Source organism: Peromyscus leucopus, chromosome 1 (assembly GCF_004664715.2).
Source record: "Peromyscus leucopus breed LL Stock chromosome 1, UCI_PerLeu_2.1, whole genome shotgun sequence".
NCBI lineage: Eukaryota > Metazoa > Chordata > Mammalia > Rodentia > Cricetidae > Peromyscus > Peromyscus leucopus.
This window is the reverse complement of record NC_051063.1, coordinates 26,881,030-26,900,742: the sequence shown is the minus strand read 5'-3', so window position 1 is coordinate 26,900,742 and position 19,713 is coordinate 26,881,030. Positions and strand designations below refer to the sequence as shown.

Sequence of the window (19,713 nt, the reverse complement as noted above, 5' to 3'; positions counted from 1 at the left end):
AGCCTTATAATAGCCCAAACTACAAACAACTCCATTATGAAAAGTCAGGGGAGATGTGTCATATCCATATAAAGGAATGTTACTGTATAATAAAAAGGAATAACTGATAAATTACTCAACTTCATGGCTGAGTTGTCAAATATTATGCTGGGAGAAAAAGAACATACTGGGGGTCTTAGTCAGCTTCAGTTGTTATAACAGAATATCAAGATGGGGTGTTTGAAACAACAAACTTGCATTTTTCATGGTTCTGAGGATGGAAAGTCTAAGATTGAGGCACTAAGAGGAAGATTTGGTTTCTGATTCACAGATAACCATCTTCTTTATGTGTCCTTACATGGTGGAGGGGAGTGAACAGTTACCTTGGATCCCTTTTATGAGAGCAGTAAGCAGGGGTGGGGCTCTACTCTCAGGACCTAAACCACTCAAGTTTCTGCCTTCTAATGTTGTCATACTTGGAGCCAGCTTCTCAACACAAAAACTCAGTCCAATTTACTATAAGGTTTAAAGTGTAAGTTAAGAAAAAGCAACTAATCTAGTAGAAAGTATACCAGGGAATGGGAATTTGGGAATTGGGTGGGAGGTATTGGAGAGGGTATAAAGATACATTGTCTGTCCTATCTTAATTGTGGGTATATCCATATGCCCAGCTGTCACATTGAATCCTTTAAATGTATACAATGTGTTTGTCTTAGTTAGGGTTTCTATTGCTGTGAAGAGACACCATGACCATGGGCAACTCCTACAAATGAAAACCATTTAATTGGGGTGGCTTACATTTTCAGAGGTTTAGTCCATTATCATCATGGTGCAACATGGTGGCATACAGGCAGACATGGTGCTGGAGAAGGAGCTGAGAGTTCTACGTCTTGACCTGAAGGCAACAGAAAGTGGTCTGAGTGTCACACTGAGCAAAGGAGACCTCAAAGCTCACCCCTACAGTAATACACTTTCTCCAAGAAGGCTACTCCTACTCCAACAAAACCACGCCTCCAAATAATGCTACTCCCTATAAGCTTATGGGGGCCAATGACATTCAAACTACCACAGTGTTTTAGGTCAATTATATCTCTACAAAGTTGCTAATAAAAAAGAAAAACATTGACTGGGTTATAGCTCAGGGGTAGAGAGCTTTCCTAGCATTAATTCAGGCCCTGGGATCAACCCCCAGTTCCTCACAAACAAGTATGAAACAAAATAAAATAAGACAAATGTCACTTAACAAAAAAAGATTCAGGAAAATTCTCACCAAATTAACACATCATTGCTAACGAGAAAAATTGCCTCCTATCATATAACTGAATCAACAAACTTGAGTCTGCCACTCCAAGGCCTAATACCTACAGCTGTCATTAGCATAACTGTGACCACCACAAGGGGAACCTACATGGTGCCTCCATTTAGAAGTTTATTATGGTCCTCTTCTTCTTGTGATGTCGTTCTTCCCCTTGGATATAAAGTTCATTTCACTTTACTCCACTATGCATGCTCAGGTCAAGATGTTCTTAGTTTCTCCCTCCTCTGCATATCAAGATGCTGTTTGATGGTATGAATGGTAATTTGGAAATGCCTTGGTATCTTAATTTCTGATGAAGAAGGCGACAGTTCAACTTCAAGGTATTCATCCACAAAGGGGCATTTTATCCAGTGGAAGGTAATTACTCAGTGAGAATTCTCTGTGGTCTCTTCTTTGCCTGATCACCAGTTGAAAAGTTTAGGATGGTTGGATCCAATTGATGGGGCTTAGGTGTATCTGACATGAGCTCATTTCAATGGAGGCTAGGAAAATGAGTTTCTAGTATTTTTCCCATCTATCATGGGAGACAGATCAACTTGTACCAAGACTCATCTGCTTCTGTCTGTGGTGAGTTTGCCCCAGTTAGATTTAGTATCTAAGCAAACATGGGCAGGTGTGAGGAGGGTATTGTGAAGATTCACCTGTTTTGTGGTCTTGTGCATCCTGACCAGGAGGGCAGAGAGTAAGATGTGAGCTAACCCATGATTCTGTGGCTATATCCTTCTACTGGGTAAAATGCCCCTTTGTGGATGAATATCCTTGAAGCTGCACTGTCTCCTTCTTCATCAGAAATTAAGACACCAAGACATTTCCAAATTGCCATTCATGCCATCAAACAGCATCTTAATATGCAGAAGAGGGAAAAACTAAGAACGTCTTGACCTGAGCATGCATAGTAGAGCAAAGTGAAATCAACATTATACCCAAGGGGAAAAATGACATCACAAGAGGAAGAGGGCCATAATAAACTTCTAAAACATCTAGGATATAGAACCCAACACACACACACACACACACACACACACACACACACACACACACACCCTCAAGTCAGTCCACTCCATTCTCTCTCTGGAATATACCATCCTTTCCTAAATAAGCTTCTGTCCAAACTCTCAGCTGAATTCTTTCCTTCAAGAAGACAAAAACAGAAGAGTCCTCTCAATCCCTCACTCCCAATATCCCACTCTATTAGATGGTGGAACCATGTCTTCATCACTGCTCAGTCTCCACTCAAAATCAGGGTTAAAGCAGGTACCACAACTCCTGGGGTGAGAAGGAATGAGAGGGAATGGATAGGAAAGGCAGGGAGAATAGGGTAGGGTAATCTGAGAGGGGGGAAGGGATGGAAGGGAGAGGAGAAAAGAGAGAGGATGAGATGTGATGGGAGAGGATGAGATTGGATGGGGAAATGGAATAGCATTAAGTGAGATGGGGGAGGCATGAAAAAATGGGAAGAATATGAATGGGAGGGAGGGGATGGTAGAGGAGAGATGGGATTGGATAGAACAGGGTGGAAAGAATGAAGGATGGAAGGGGAGGGAAGTGGAGAGAATAGAATGAGTTGGGGTGTGATGGAACAGAAAGAACTCTGAATAACTTTCCCCTCTTTCCTTTGCTCCTTTTAGAATGCCACGAGCCTTATAAGCCCATCAGCCTAGAAGACCTATTTTGTGAGTCCATGCTTGAGCTGAATAAAACCAAGGTGATTTTTTTTCTGTCCCTGGATATAAGAAGAGATAATGTGAACAACAAATTGTTTGCAGATGAAACTCAACACACATGGCTTCTTTTTTATTTTGTTGATCATTGTGTATGGCCATGGGTACACAAGAAACTGCATATCTGGAGGCCAGAACACAACTTTGTGGAATTGATTTTCTCCTTTCACCTTTCTCTGGGTTCTTGGGATTGAACTCAAGTCACCCAGGCTTGTGCAGTAAAAGCCTTTATCCACTGAACCATCTCATCAGCCCCTCTTTTTGCATAAGGATTACCAGCTGGGCTGAGAGTCTGAACCCAGAGCCAGCTATTTAGAGAGAAATGGATATGGAGCCCCTGGTCATGGATCAAATGCTACTGTTCTTGTCTACTGTCTTACCCCAGGGGAGGTCTGTTCTCTCTGCTGCTCAGTTTCTATCCACCACTCTTCTGGTGAACACACCTGCTTATCCTCATACCCAACCAAACCTCATTCTCAACTCCTGGGCCTCCAGAATCTCTATTCTTGGCTCCAGAAGAAGTACTTGCCCTAGAACTGAGTGAGCCAACCACATTTCCACAGACATGGTCATCACTTTGAGCTGGACACACACAATAAAGCCATTGACTCTACCAACAGGCCTCCAGGTCCCCTCCCACCTCTCCCACTCCAACCCTCATGTGTCTCTAGATGTGGCTGTAGTGGACAGTATCACCCAAGTCCCTGTGGCTCTGGATTGAGTTGGGGCTCTATGGGAACCTGAGTCTTTCTCCCAGGTTGGAAGAGGGGTGCTTTTGCTGTGTGCCATGGAACAGTGCCCATTTCATACTACTGGTGCCCATATGCTAATATCTAAGTGAATAATGAGTAGGAGACTGTTTCCTGTTCCCAAATTCTAGCTCAGAGCTTGGCACAAGATTGCCTTCAAGTGATTGATTGATGAGTGAGTGAGTGAGTAAGTTTTCATCCTGTTTTCCCCTTCTGTGCTCCACCTCCTACTCATTTTCACAGAAGAGGCTGCTTTAGTCCTGAACATATCAGTTGAGATGTCTACAAAGACATGGCCAGTGAAGCTAGCTCCCTTTACAGGTTTATTGTACAGGTTTATATGCCCATTTGGGTTGCCTCTTCCTTTTCTCAATCATATCAAGAATGTTAACTTCCTCTAGAGTAATTCTGAAGTCCTCTGAGGTGAATAAATATAGGATTCTAAGACAAAGAGTCCAAGCCTTTAGCTGAGAATAACGCCTATGAAGTATGTTTTCATTTGATTATTTGTTGACTAAAATCACAGTCTTGTCTATATACTGTCTGAGAGCCCACAAAACGGGTTGTGACTAAAACCACTATTTGCTTTTGGCTGTACATGGCAAAATTTGATTTGCAGTGATAGGATTGTCAGTCTGATAACACAACTGCAATTTCTCTAGTTATTTACCTTTAAATCTCAGTATTACACTTGCTACAGATGATATATGAAAGTAAAATATTTGCACAGCAGTGTGATTCAGTCCAGCACAGACGTGGTTCTGCACCTAAGGGAGAGGCAGGGGGCTTAGACTCACATCATCTGGACCAACATTTTTGTAGGTGAGAAGCAAGTTTTAGTATTGTGTGTATTCTGTGAATGTGTCTGTAGTGAGGTCACTGCCCTGGTGGAGCTACTGACAAATCCTGAGAGTCTATGACATACTCAAAATCTCAGCTTTGGTTTGCTCAGGGTGAGAAGGCAGCTAATGAGCTGGTTTTTCAATACATTCAAGTTCCTTATATGTGTTTCAGATTGACATAGGTACCAACTCCAACCTGAAGTCTCCCAGAGTCATTGGAATCTCCTGGTAAAAGGAAAATGTTGACAAATCTGCCTTCCTTTGCAAAGATGGCCAGTGTCCTTTCTAGAGATGTAAGCTTGGTCTCCATTCCTCTCATCTCCCTCCCTCTCCTCCCCTTCCCATACTTTCCCTCTCCTCTCGTACCTTATCTCTTTTCTCTCCCCATATCCTCTCCCTCCTTCTCTTCTTCTTGGGGTAGGGCCCTACTGTTCTGTGTGAGGGGTTTGAGAAGTCTGGGTGCCTGGGGGAAGACTCTGCCTATCAGATTGTGATAGTTTTAAACAGCTTGTTAAGGAAAACCAACTCTAATTTACTCTAAGAAAAGCTCATTTTGTTGCTAATTTAATTTGAGTAAAAGGCCTTATGTAGAACGTGCCCCAGGAATTTCTATAAGATCTATTTATCCAACCCAGGAGGATTATCTCACTCTTATAAGCTAATCCTCTTGAAAAGTATGTCTTCACAAGGAAGAATGTGATATTCTGTACGTTATGGCTGTTTAATGTGGAATAAATGAGGCACGTTGCAGTCTGGGTCACCTGTGACTCAGCCGTTGGAGTGGGCAGTTAGAGGGTGGGGGCATACCTACTGAGATTTCTTTTCAGTGTTAGGAAGTCAAGCAATGAATTTAATGTGATTGCAAGGTTGACATATAGAAATTGGTTGCAATGAATTCAGTCAATAAATATTTGAGTTGCTTCTGTGTACCAGAGAGAGATGTACATGCAAAGGTGAGGATACCAGAGCCTAGTGACAGAAAAAACAGCTCATGAAAAAGTAGAAGTCAGCCATGGAACAGTCAAAGAAAACAAAATGTAATAGAAGCAGGCAGTGATTGGAGCTACAGAGAAATGTCAGGCAGGGAAGAGGAATGGAGAGGGCCAAAGTAAAGTTGATATTTTAAGATGAGGGTCCAGGATGGCCTCCCTGGGGACAGAGCATTCTGTCAGACAATAGAATGAAGTGACAGGAACTCAACCAGGAAGAGAAGCACTTTCAAGGCAGAGAGCACAGCAAAGGTACTGAGGCACAGGCAAAGGAGCCAGAGTGGTGGGCTGTAGCAAAGGATGCGGTTGAGAAGTGCAGAGTCAGTACACACAGGAACATTTTGGTACTGGTGAGGACTTGGGATTTGGATCTAAGTGGTATGAAAAATGCCAGGAATAACTCCCAAATGAAAACAAAATAGGCTCACATCGAGAAAATGGGCTTGGCATGGGGAAAGTGGGCTCAGCATGGGAAAAATGGGTTTGGCATGGAGAAAATGGGTGTAGTATAGAGAGAACAGAACCGCGTGGGGGAAATAAGCTCGGCACAGGGATATGGGCAGCATGGGAAAGTGGGCTCTGTTTATGTCTCACATAGAAGTTCTTTGTCTAGTCTGCTGCGGTTTTAAGCTCAGAGCAAAACAGGATATGCAGCGTTCCCATCACTGCTGCCCACGTGTGTGACCTGCTCTGTGGACAGCCCCACCACATGAGCCTACACTCTCCCATCATTGCCACCCAAGGCCCCATGTGTGCATTGAGTTTCATTCTTAGTGTTGACCTTGCATATGCTTAGGAAAACACATGATAACATATATTTACCAGTATAGCATCACACAGAACAGCTCATTGCCCTAAAATACCCCTGTGCTTTGCCTATCCATGGCTCCCAAACTACTAGCAACCACTGATATAGTTAGAATTACACAGTATACACTATCTGAAATATGGCTTTTTTTGTTTGTTTGGTTTTGGTTTTTTTGAGACAGGGTTTCTCTGTGTAGCCCTGACTATACTCACTCTGTAGATCAGACTAGCCTCAAACTCGGAGCTCTGCCTGCCACTGCCTCCTGAGTACTAGGACTAAAGGTGAATGCCAACACACCCAGATTGAGAATGGCTTCTTTTATGTGGTGATATACATTTATTGTTCCTACTGGTCTTTCATGGCTTTCTTTGTATTGATGATGATTATCATGTTATCTAGATGTGCCATGGCTTATTTATTCACCTGAGGTGTCCATTTAATAAGTATATAGCTGTTATTTGAAATAGCCTAGATTCATCTGAAGGAGTCTCATTTCAAAGAATACACATATCAGATTATCCTGTGGCCATGTCTATTAGGGGTTGTCTTGATTAATGGGAGAGGCTAACCCATTGTTAATAGCATCACCCCTATGTAGGAGATCATGGGATAATAAGGAAGCTACCTAAATATACACCTTCAAGTAAGTAAGCAAGCAGCACTTCTCCATAGTGTCTTCCTTGATTCCCTGACTTGACTTCCCTCAGTCTGTGTTTTGGAAATGTCAGTTGATAAACCCCCAAGTTGTTTTTGGCCAGTGTGTTTTATCACAGCAACAGAATGGAACTGGAACACCAGGCCATGAGAGTTGTTTCCATACTTTGACAGCCATGAATTCAGCTGCAGTTCATGTGGATAAATATCAAGGAGCAGTTTTGCCATATTACAGGGTGAGGGGACACCAAACTCCCTTCCCCACCAGGACCATCCCCATCAACTATGACTGACAGTTTTTGTGGCTCCACACTCTTGCCAGTGCACATGATATTGTCAGCATCTTGGTGACAATGCCTCACAGTGACATCTCTAGGCATGCATATTTTTACAGTAACTTTTCAAGTTACAGTTTGCCATCCCCACTGCATGAGTAGCAAAACATCAGGCCTTATATATACATTTTCCCATTGCACACAATAGAAAATTTTAATATAAGTTCATATAAATAGGAATATACTAGTTCATGAGGCTTTATAGACAAATAATCAAATACTACACAGAGGGACTGGAGAGATAACAGTGAGTAAAAGAATTTTTTGTAGAAAAGTGAGGACCTGAGTTTGAATACTTTGCACCCATATGAAAAGCTGGTCATAACTATATGCAAGCCTATAACCATAGTACTGTGAGGGGAAGACAAGGATCATTGGGGCTTGCTGGCTCTCAGCCTAGCTCCATGTTCAATGGGAGACTCTGTCTAAAGGGAATAACGTGAGCATGATAAAAACAGGACACCCAACATCCTCTTCCAGCCTCCACATGCTCATCACCACCACCACCATCATCATCATCATCATCATCATCACCATCATCATATCACACACACACACACACACACACACACACACACACACAGTACATAGAATAAGTGACATTTGGGGCATGAATAATACATCCACAACACAATTGTTTTCCTTTGGCTTCTCAATAATGGCTTTGCTTTAGGGCTCTGCAGGGTGCCAAGATACCTGTATCAGCTCCAGGTTCCTTGTATAGTCAATTTATTGTCTTCTACTGGAAAGGCCTCTTCCCCGTTGCTCAAACTAAAAACTGAAGGTATGGTCTGACCAGGGGAAATGATGTAGCTTGAGTCACTGTTGCATTAGGATGCTCAGTGTCCCTGATGGGTGCTGCAAAGCAGGTTTGATCTCTGTCATCATAGAAAAGAAGTCTAAGGAACAAAGAATCATCCAGATAGACTGATTAGTAACACATTATTACAAAAATTATGAAACAAAAAGACAGAATGCTCCAAGGCATAGGACTGGCAAAATATGGTTCACAGATTCAGTATGGTCCAGTATCTTTTACTCATAAATCACATCCCATGCTCTTCATTTACACATTCTATGGTTGCCTTCTGCTGCAGCTGTGAGGTTGTTACAAAGACCTCATAACCAGGAAAGTCAATAGCACTCTTTTTCTGACCGTTTATAGAAAAATGTTACTATTTGAATGCTGAGAACATCTAACCAAAGGAATCTCATCTCAGGGGTTTAGGGTGGGACTGAGGATTGAATTGGGGTCTCCCAGGTAAGTCTGTGAAAGGCTGAGGCAAATGGACTGTTTATGTGGTCCTGGAATGAAGTATGTGTTCTGCATTAGTGGGATCTCAACATATTTGAGAGGCAAGAAGAAATAAGAAGAGCAATTGGAGGCTTTGCACAGTGCAGGTAGAAGATGACAGAGCCCAGACTAAGGGGTGAGGAAGAAACAGACCAGATTAAATGAGGTCTGGGGTTTGATTAGGTGAACGTTGAATTAGAGGTGGATGTAATGGGGTGAAGTCAAAGCATGAGCTGGGAACACAAGAAGATGAACAGATTCTAGAATGACAAAGAGCAAGGCATGGGGGGGGCATCACCTGTAATCCTCAAACTCAGAAGGAGGATTGAGTTTGGGACTAGCCTGAGATAATGAAACAGTATTTCAAGAAATAAAATAAAACAAAAGAGTGGCAGAGATTAAGTACAGGAGGCAGGGTGGGGCAGTCCCTCTATCACCCAACCTGACTTTATAATTGGGCCAGTAAGTAAGGTGAGTACTCTCTCAAGACTGCTTTATACCTTAGACCAGTGTAAGGTGGAGGATCACAAGCCCATGCTGAGCCTGAGCTTCTGTAGGGTGTTGAGCTCCACAGTCAAGTGTCTGAGTATCTTCGTGTTGTCTCACATTCTTCCCCACAGGACAGAAAGACGGCATGAGTGCAATGCTCTTCGCCACACAGGCTTTCTTTGGCCCTAAACACAGACAGAAAACTAGCCCTACACTGAGATGCCCTTGAAAGGAAATGAGGTTTGCAATTTTTCATAAAGGCATCTGCCCATGAAAATAGTGTCTGACACATATAAGAATTTTTAGGTTTCCTTCCAAATATGGTATTCTGTGACAGACAAGGCACAGCGCAGAAGAGGAGAGGAGACCTAGTGAGGTGTTCAAAAGTCCTAGTGGCTTTCTAAGCTGTTCCTAAAGAAGTCAAACATTCTACTCCATGTTAGTAAAGTCATAGCCCAAGACAACTCATTTCAGGAACTGGTATAAGTAGAAAGATTATCAATAGCCTGAAAGTCCTTAAATCAGATGCTATGATTCCCTTCATTGGAACATGGTATACTTGGAAGATGCCACTTGTATTAGGACATCCTGTAAGAATAGAGTCCAGAAGATGATGCACCTTTTGACCAATCAGTCTGCCACAGTAGCATTCAGACAGCAAACAGCAGAGGCTCTGTCTTGGTCTGCTCTGCTGAGACCCTTCTCTTCACCAGCTCCATAGCACTGTTACTCTGAAGCATTCCTGTGTTCACACTGTCTCACCCTGCTCAGGTGGCAGATAGGGGTGGTGGGATCTAGGAGGCTCTGGGTCTTTTGCTGTTCTCTGGTGTGGAGTGCATTTAAAGACCACTCTGGGTTTTGCCACCACTGAAGAATGCATTTACTCAAGTAACTTTACACCAGAGGCCACAAGCAAGGTACACCCTACTCAGCTTAATGATCTCCCCTGCTACTATCATGCTTTAAGCTACTTAGAAAGTCAAAGTAGTGAATGGGGAGATGGCTCAGCTGATAAATGCTGACTACACAATCATGAGAACCTAGGTTCAGATCCCCATAGTCCACATGAAAAGCCAGAGACAGTGGCACATATCTGGAGCCCAGCACTGGAGAGGCAAAGACAGGCATATCCCTTGAGTTTGCTGAATTGTTGGACTGTGAATTCACTGGGAGATTATGTCAAAAAAAAAGATGGAGAGCAATAGAGGAGAACATATGATGCTGGCATCTAACCTCCACATATGCATACACACATGCACACATACATGCATACACACACATGCATACATGCATACACACATATGCATACATGCATAGGTGCATACACAAAGCATAGCCAGCTGTGGTGGTACACACCCATAACTTCAGAACTTAGGAGCCTGAGGCAGGATAATGAGTTTAGATCACCCTGGGCTTATAGAGTGAGTTCAAGGTCAGTCTGGGTTCTATATCAAACTCCTAGCTCAGAGAAATAGTTCAAGCAGATGAATGTACTACCACTTGGGTACCTTGAAAGCTCTCTAAAGCTTTCGACCTCCAGAAAATATTCCACTGTATTCCCAGGAAAGAAGAGATGACAAAACTATCACACATGCATGGTTAGCAGAGGGGCAGAGGGCATAGTCTACCCTAAGTGCTCAGCTACCTCATCAGTTCCTCCCTGGTGGGCCTCCCTGAAAACCTGCCATGTGGAAGACACTGTACAGAGTTTATTGGGGCCCCAAGATTTCTAAAGATCTTGTTGCTACTCCCAAAGACTCAGACTCAGAGTCAGCACAGGCTGAGAGTGAACCCCAAGCACTGACCAGTTCACAGTGTAAGGGAAGATGGATAACAGGCCATGGGAAAGAAGGGACAAGAACAAAGATTGCTTTGGGACCAGAGTGGGAAGGTGAGGATTCTGGAGATTTTGTGGAGGAAAGAGGGTTTGCACAGGGTCTTAAAAGTAAGTGGGATTGGCAGGGAGGGGTGGTAAAACAGAGTCCCAGTCTATAAACTGTTTGTTTGCTACGTAAGCTTGAGGACCTGAATCTGGTCCTAGAACCCACATCAAAAAAGTCACAAGTTAGCCGGGCGGTGGTGGCGCACGCCTTTAATCCCAGCACTCGGGAGGCAGAGCCAGGCGGTTCTCTGTGAGTTCGAGGCCAGCCTGGACTACCAAGTGAGTTCCAGGAAAGGCACAAAGCTACACAGAGAAACCCTGTCTCGAAAAACCAAAAAAAAAAAAAAAAAGTCACAATGGATGGCACATATTTATAATCCCAGAAGAGACAAGTGAACCCCTTGGGCTCATTGGCCAACCAGCCTAGATTAGTCCATGCTACTACCAGACCCTGTCTCAAAAACAAGGTATATGGTTCCTGAGGAATTACATGAGGTTGACAAACATGTGCATATACACACACATACGTGACCCCACATACAAACTAGCATGCACACACACACACACACACAACCACACACAAAAGCAGAACAGTGGTGTCATAGAACAGTCTTTGGCAGTTAACCAGGACAATGGCCCATATTGTGTAACAGCCACTGAAGGGAACATACTGGGAGGCTGCTGTGGGGAGGGGAGCCCTGTGACTTAGAGTCTGGATGACAGGCTGCCTCCCAGTACTATGGTCAGGCTCGGGCAGTTGTGAGGACAGGGTTAAAACAAGCTCCAGCTGTTTCTCTCTTCTAAAAGTTCAAATTCCTAGGAACAAAGCTTAGAAGTGGTCTGTGGCTCAGGGAGAGCAGGGCTCTCCATGACCATTCCAACATCAGGCCTCATGGAGGGGACAATATGGGGATGCAGTATTTCTACTCCCATCTTATCCATCACTGGGTGATACCCTGGCCAGCTCTGCCCTTTGGATGGAAAAGTCACTCTTGGCTAATAGAAACTCTCCTGTGAGATGGCTCCATCCTGGGTAGCGATGGGCCCACATGTCCTCTGTCATCATCCTCTAATGTGCCTATTCCCATTTCCAGAACCCTGGGAGCTATGCCAGTTAGAGCTAAAGTCTCCAGAACCCATACACAGTAAAGCCTAGGCCATTATCCCAGGGCAAGTCTCTATTGTATTATTTGCTTTCTGAACTATACAAACCCTTTCAACAGCTTCAGAGCAAAACAGCAGAGCTGAAAGCATTTCTGTAGCACCTCCACCATAATCCTATCTTTCCTGACTTAGAAAATAGACTAGCTTTTCCTGAAGAGGTGACAGGCTCAAGTGTGACATGTTAGCTGTTACTTCAACTGGAAGTCCCTTGTAAAACTACCCACAAAATCCCTCATCTAGAGGCAGCAGCCTGGATGGCCGCCAACACAGCCTCTCCTTCAGATGCACCTTTCAGTAGATACTGCCAACTGCGACACCCTATGACAGAGCTCACTTGCAAATCCACGAACACCATTTCAATCCATTTCTGCAGATGAAAATGTGAATAAGTTGGCATTTCTCTCCTCGATGGAAACACATGTATGCACATGATCACCTCCCTCAAACCTAGTAGATATTAGATCATGAAAACCAACAGATAATTCCCAGCAAGACACTATTGAGACATCCTACATCTCCACAGAAACTGTCATCACAAGTTGGTACTTGCCTACATGTGTCGAATAATTTTCTTTTTTATTGCACAAAGAGCCATTGGCACACAATCATATTTTACTAAGAGAGCCTCCAAATAAATATGCCTTTCCAGGCTTCCACAGAATGTATATTGTTGATTTAAAGCTGAAGACACCTAACACACTTTTCCTGGGATAGTCTAGAGCAGTGGTTCTCAACCTTTCTAATGCTGCAAACCTTCAATACTGTAGTGACCCATAACCATAAATTATCTTGTCACTACTTCATAACTGTAACTTTATTGCTGTTATGAATCATAATGTAAATATCTGTATTTTCTGATGATCTTAAGTAAAAGGGTCGTTTGACCCCCCAGGGGGTCATTACCCATAGGTTGAAAACTGCTGCTCTAGAGTCATCAATATTAAAAGGCCAGGATGAAGGAGCTAGGTGGATGTACAGACTTAAGAAGTATGTGGCCTGAGGATAGCATTTACCTAGCAATGGTGCCCCCTATGAAGGCAGATCTTGGGACCTCTTTGGGCCTGTCTATAAATTCTCCAGCCTTCAGAGTGAAAAACTGGGTTATGAACACAGTGTAAGCATCTGTAACCACCTGTGGAGACCAGTCCTTCCTCTGCTCTTGGGGATCTTCCCCCTCACCTAGGCCCACGTATCATTCCTGTGTCTGGGGAAACATACATATCACTAGACTTTAAGAAATGTTAGACTTTACTTTAATATTACTTTTAATTTTTTCCTCTATACTTATTTGACCTTTGGTTTGGAAATTTTGTCACTTTTATTATTCAAAGTTCTGGGGATAGACCCCAGGTCCTGGGGCATGCCAGGGTACTCTATTTTTATTTTAATATTACATTATCTTCTTCTCCCAGTTATACAAGCTTTGAAAACTGAATTTACATAACTATATATAATTTTTCCAAAAATTAATTATAGAATTCCTAATGATTTGGTTTTAGATTGTTCCTTACAGACTCATATTATAAATGTTATCATGGTGGCTATCTGTAAGTGAGGTGGGTTTGTATTTCTAGAACGTTCTTCCACAGAATGTAGCAGACCTGCAGGATCAAGGGACAAGGTATTGAGCTCAATAGCAGAGCACTTGCCTAGCACATGCAAAGCCTGGGTTCCATTCCCAGAGCAAGAAACAAAGCAAAAGATGACTAGAACAACAGAAAGTTGTTCTCAACTAATTTTTCTGGGCTGGGTTGTATATCTATAATCCATTCCAAATGTCATTCAAAGAATAATATAAATTTACAAGGAATTGTAAGCAAAGTATACAAGAGGCCATCATCTTATATACCATCATCCTATTCCTTGATAAGCATCTTTTGTCCTTTAAAAACAAATTCTAAATTGTAAGAGAAAATCTGATACCTCTGGCTCAATGAGGTGGCACCAGCTTCTCAAAAGGCTGAGACAAGAGCATCACTTGTGCCTAGAAGTTCAAGATCATCCTAGACAACCCAAGTAACACAGTGGGAGCCAGTTACCTGTCACAAAAATCAATAACTTTATTTTCATTTCCATTTCTTTGCTTTTTTGGTGATATGGAACATTTTTCTCATTTTAAAAAAAATTGGTTCTTTGAGAATGTCTTACAATGTATTTGATCATATTTACCTCCTCCTCTTCCAACTCCTCTCAGATCTACCCATTTTCTCATTTAAAATTTTGTCTAATTTTCTTATTTGAAATTTTCTTGCCTGTGACTGCAGCTATTTATCTATTAAACTATTGATGTTTTTCATATAAATTTAAATGAATGTCACATGATTACTATATAGTTATAATGTACAGTGTTACAGATCATGTTATTGTATTTGTCTTAATTAGGGTTTTTATTACTGTGAAGAGTTACCATGACCACAGCAACTCTTATAAAGGAAACATTCAATTGAGGTTCAGTCCATTACCATCATGATGGGGAACATGGCAGTGTGGAAACAGACATGGTGCTGGAGCTGACAGTGCTACATCTTACAGGCAACAGGAAGTCAACTGAGGCACTGGGCAGTATCCTGAGCACAGGAAACCTCAAAGCTGACGCCCACAGAGACACACTTCCTCCAACAAGACCATACCCACTCCAACAAAGCCACACTTCCTACTAATGCCATTCCCTATGAGATTGCGGGGGGAGGGGGGGCAATTACATTCAAACCACCACAGAATTTATTTTAAATAATACTTCCTTGGCTTTGGCTTCATTTTTCAGAAAAGCATCCTTCATAAGCTCCATAGGTTCCCAGGTGGCGGCACTATTTGAGAAGGTTATGACTCTTTCAGGATGTGGCGCCCTGCCAGAGGAAGTTCATCCCTGAGGGTGGCCTTTCAGAGTTTATACCATTGCTCCACTTCTTCTTGGCTCTCTGCTTCCTGTGTGTGATTGAGGTATGATCTCTCAGTTTCTAGCCCAGCCACCTGCTGCCATACCTTACCCCATTATCATGGACTCTTTTGCTGGAATCATAAGCCAAAATAAACTCTTTGATTTGTAAGTGACTTTTGGCCAAGCTGTTTTATCAGAACAATAGGAAGGCAGATAGTATGTGGCATACAATATATTATATTCATTCCAAGCTCACAAATAGACATATTTGATCTATAGGGTCAACACAATCAAAATAACAATAACACAGTGGTTGAGATACCCCAAAGTATCTCTCCAAGTTGTTCATATCTCATCTTCAAGGGGACCAAGGATTCTTGACACTCTAGAGTACCACTTTGGAGAGTTTATTTTAGTGGAATCACAGTTCAGTACTTGGTTTTATTGTCTTTGTTGTAAGATGACATCCTTCATGCCACTATCTTCATTGGATCATCAGTTCTTACAAATGATCATCACAGCTGGGTTATTTGACTGTTGACATTCCCTCCTAGCAGAGGGCAGAGTCAGTCCCTGGGTCCCTACCTGCAGTTCCAGGCACTATTCCCAGAAATTTGGATGTAATTCTGCCTCATCATCTCAGGGAGGAACTAGATCATACAGGCTGGGGAGAGCAGGGAAAAGGACTCCATCTATGGAGCTCTAAGGAAGCTATCATCCATGATGGGTATAAACTTTCCATTGTGGCTCCTTGGGCACCCATACTCACCCTGCTCTGCAAGCAAGCCCAATAAATTTCTTGGTTTCCCAGGATTAACTCAGTGGAATCATTTTGGTTGGGACCTTAAGAGGAAGGGTTTAAATGTTGTTTCCATCTCTCCAGGGAAAGGAATTTTACTGAACCAAGCTTCTTCAATCTCCCAAGATTCTCAGCTTTATCCTGTCAATCTAGGGTCTTAAAGACTACATCAAAATACCTCCTGCCCAAGAACAAAGAAGACTCTATCCTTTTAGCTGAAACTACTATAGGACTTACCTCTTCCCTCAGTTGAATTACAAGAAAGCAAGGACCACTCTCTCCTGTCCTCTACATTACCTTCTTCATAGTGACAAGCCCACAGATAGCATTTCAAAGATTTGTTGAATGAATGAATGCTTTGGAATATTATTTTAAAATGTGATACATTTGTTTATGCTGTGGAAAATTTGTTTAATGATGCAAAGATGTGTTGCATTCTCTTATGTTGCGTTTGACTTTGTGAAGCTGTGTTACTTTGCCTGTCTAGAACATCTGATGGTCTAATAAAGAGCTGAACAGCTAATAGTGAGGCAGAAGAAAAAATAGGCAGAGCTGGCAGGTAGAGAGAATAAATAGGAGAAATCCAGGAAGAGGAAAGAAAGAGCAAGAGAACAAGGAGAGGAGGATGCTAGAGGACAGCCACCCCGCCAGCCTTAGAGTAAGAGTGAAAGTGAGATATACAGAAGTAAAAAGCCCAAAGGCAAAAGGTAGATGGGATAATTTAAGAAAAGATGGCAAGAAACAAGCCAAGCTAAGGCTGGATTAACATATAATTAAAAATAAGCCTCCATGTGTGGTTTATTTGGGAGCTAGGTGACAGGCCCCCCAAAAGAGCCAAAAGAGCCCAAAGAGTAAAAAGAACCAACAACAAGTGAATGAAGCTGTAAGTATAGTTTACACATAAGAGGATGAAATGAGGTTTTCTGAATTGATCAATCACTCAGATGCTCTCAAAACTTTATCTTCTTTGACAACTTAAAGTAAGAAAAGGTTGTGACTCCCAGGTCATAGAAAGAAGAACAGTTTACCCAGAGAGAGAAATTCTGTAAGTCTACCACACCTATGGAACAAGAGCATTTCTCTAGAAGAAGAGACAGTGTCTACATGAGTCAGACTTATGAAGAAAGTTCGGAAATCAGCATTTCACTCCTTTCTTTGACAGACCAAGATGGAATAAGGACAAGACCTACTGAGGTCACTTGACTGGTGGTAAATCCTCCTTCTCTAGCCTATGTTCTTTCCATCCACCCCTCATCCTCCAACCAGTTGGAAACATAGCAAGTATCTATACAAAAGAGTGCCTCCCAACAAACCCATGCAACTGGGACTCAGATGCATCCCAAATATGTTAAACACCAGTAATAGTGATGATCCTGATCAAGTCTCTATATACAACCAGACAAAATGTGCAGACAAAAACAAACTACTTTAAAAATGACAGTAGTACACACACACTATACATACCTACACACACACTGTATGTGATATATATATATATTATAAATGTTAAATATATGTATATATGGTTTTAGCCTCAGTGTGTCACACCATTTCCCTGACTCTGAATTCGATTTTCTGGATTCATTTCAACTGAGTATCCAAACTATCACCAATATGTTAAAAAAAAAAGTTAACCCAATATGGTATCCACCAACATAATTTCCAGTGTTGAACTCATTCATCCTGGGATTATTTCTGCTAGCCAACAATTCTGGACAACATGTTATTGTAAACAACTATTCAATTTTAGATATAAATTCCTAGTGCTTAACAAGCTGATTACAATCCACCTATTTCTTTTTTCTGTGACTCTGCTTTCTAGGTCTTCCTACTCCTCTAGTTACCCATGTATTATTCAGAACACTAGTCCACTAAAGACAACAACAACAACAAAAATTCTCTATGCTGTCAATCTCTGAGCACAATTTAGACCTTTCTTGTTGGGGAGGGGTTATGTGGTGCAGACCACACACTGACCTTGAAGTTCTTGTTCCCGAAAGAAAAAAAAAAAAAAAAAAAAAAAAAACGTGGTGCCAGGAATGGTTGTCTTTCTGAGCAGATATGTGCCTATCCACCATTTCATCAGTAAGGCTCTGCTCCGAAAGATGACACATGGCTAGGAACTGACAAGCTAAGGATCTGACATTAGTCAAGGCTGATCAGTGTCCAGTCTTCCCATATAAGCTTTAGGTTGGTTAAACCTCTCTCAAAGTGGCTTTGCCCATTATATTAATGTATGGAAGAACGGTTTTCATTTCCAGCATATTCAGATTGCCGAGTGAAGTGCAGAGAGAAGGAAAGCAAACCCAGCCTTCTTCCCAGGTTCCAACAGAGTCAGCCTGCAGAATCCGTGAGATGACAGATGCTGGAGACAGATGCCCACATATCCAGCCGAGAGTCAGGCTTAATGAACTAACACAGGAAGAGCAATTAGAGAATTCATTAATTATACTCTAGGTTCACTTTCATTGTTAACTCTAATCCTTTATTTGGCTAATGACTCCAGCTTTTCTTATAATTTGTGCCTATCAGTGAATGATAACATCTCCAAATTTCCATAATTGTGTAAAATTCACACTATATGTGCAACTCTTTCTAGTTCTAAAAAGGAATGTAAAGGTGCCCAAGATACTTCAAGAGAACAAAAGACAAGGGTGGGAATAAGAAAATAACATGAAACAAGGAATGATGTGAATGTAAAATTATAAACTACAGAGTCTTACAAACACCCTTTGGATTACTTATTTCATAAGCTAGAGTAGTGTAGACAGCTCAACTAAGATTTTCACTCCCTAACATTGCATAGATCTTTGTTAAATCTTGCAGGTAACATTTGTTGTAAACCCTTTTTACCATTTGTCTTTGTTTTCTTACATAATAAAATCTTATATCCTGACGTATATTCCTTAATAGTTTATTATAGAAACTAAGACAAATATTGCTCTAGTAAATGGTGCACAAAGCAAATAACACATTTTAGGTGAAATTCTCTACCTTTTGGGTCGGTTTCTGAGAGAAGGATAATGAGATTCTGCTCTGCTAACCTTTAAGGTGGTCGGTATCACTCTTGAAGTAATACATGTGTGTCATTTGCGTACCCGCCTTCCCTCACTCTCAGGCAAGCCACATTCTGACACCAGAGCCTCCTTGCTAGGCACGGAAACTGTTTCAAGATGTCTGGAGAAACAGCCACCTGCATGTATTCCCTTGAAAACCCTGAGTTCTCACACCGCCCAAGTCTTCCTGGGGAAAGTTCAAAAGGTGTTTGTCTGAATCATTCATGCTTTTGTTATCCTTGACCTCCAGCAATCTGGTGGATTTCAGGAGAGAGAGAAATTCAAGTTTTTATCTAAAGTATTTTTTAGTTTATATGCTATAATGTTTCAAAAATGTATAGTATTTGGGCTTTGTTTTGTTTTTTAAACAATATTCTGTACCCCTTGTATTACATATATACTAAATTCTAACAAATATTATGTATGAAAAACTTACTGTTCATAGTGACATGATTTCACATAAAATATATTTTTATCTCTCATGTGATGTATTTCCTTTTGTTTACAAGAGCTAAGGTCATAAATAATGCTGCTGAATTCACTCTAACTTGCTTAAATTGTCTATTTTAGAAAGCAATAATGGTAGTAGAACTTTACTTTTACTATTAGCAAAGAAATCTTTGTCAATAGTTTAAAAAGACAAATGGTAAACTATTGACTGAGTGGGTTTATGACAAATGCTACCTGCAAGATTTAACAAAGATCTGTGCAATGTTAGTGAGTGAAAATCTTGGTTGAGCTGTCTACACTACTCTA

The 19,713-nt window shown here is 41.6% G+C and overlaps 1 long non-coding RNA gene across 1 annotated transcript in view; it reads right to left on the bottom strand.

The window, feature by feature from the left end:
- Positions 1–834: 834 nt before the first annotated feature.
- The window catches only part of LOC114701068, an 88,559-nt gene continuing 69,680 nt past the window's right edge, over positions 835–19,713 (bottom strand). Inside the window, exons 5-6 of the long non-coding RNA XR_005091543.1 lie at positions 8,092–8,294; positions 835–874 (exon numbers count right to left, since the gene is read on the bottom strand). This is a non-coding gene — a long non-coding RNA (uncharacterized LOC114701068). The remainder of the gene's footprint in view (positions 875–8,091; positions 8,295–19,713) is intronic.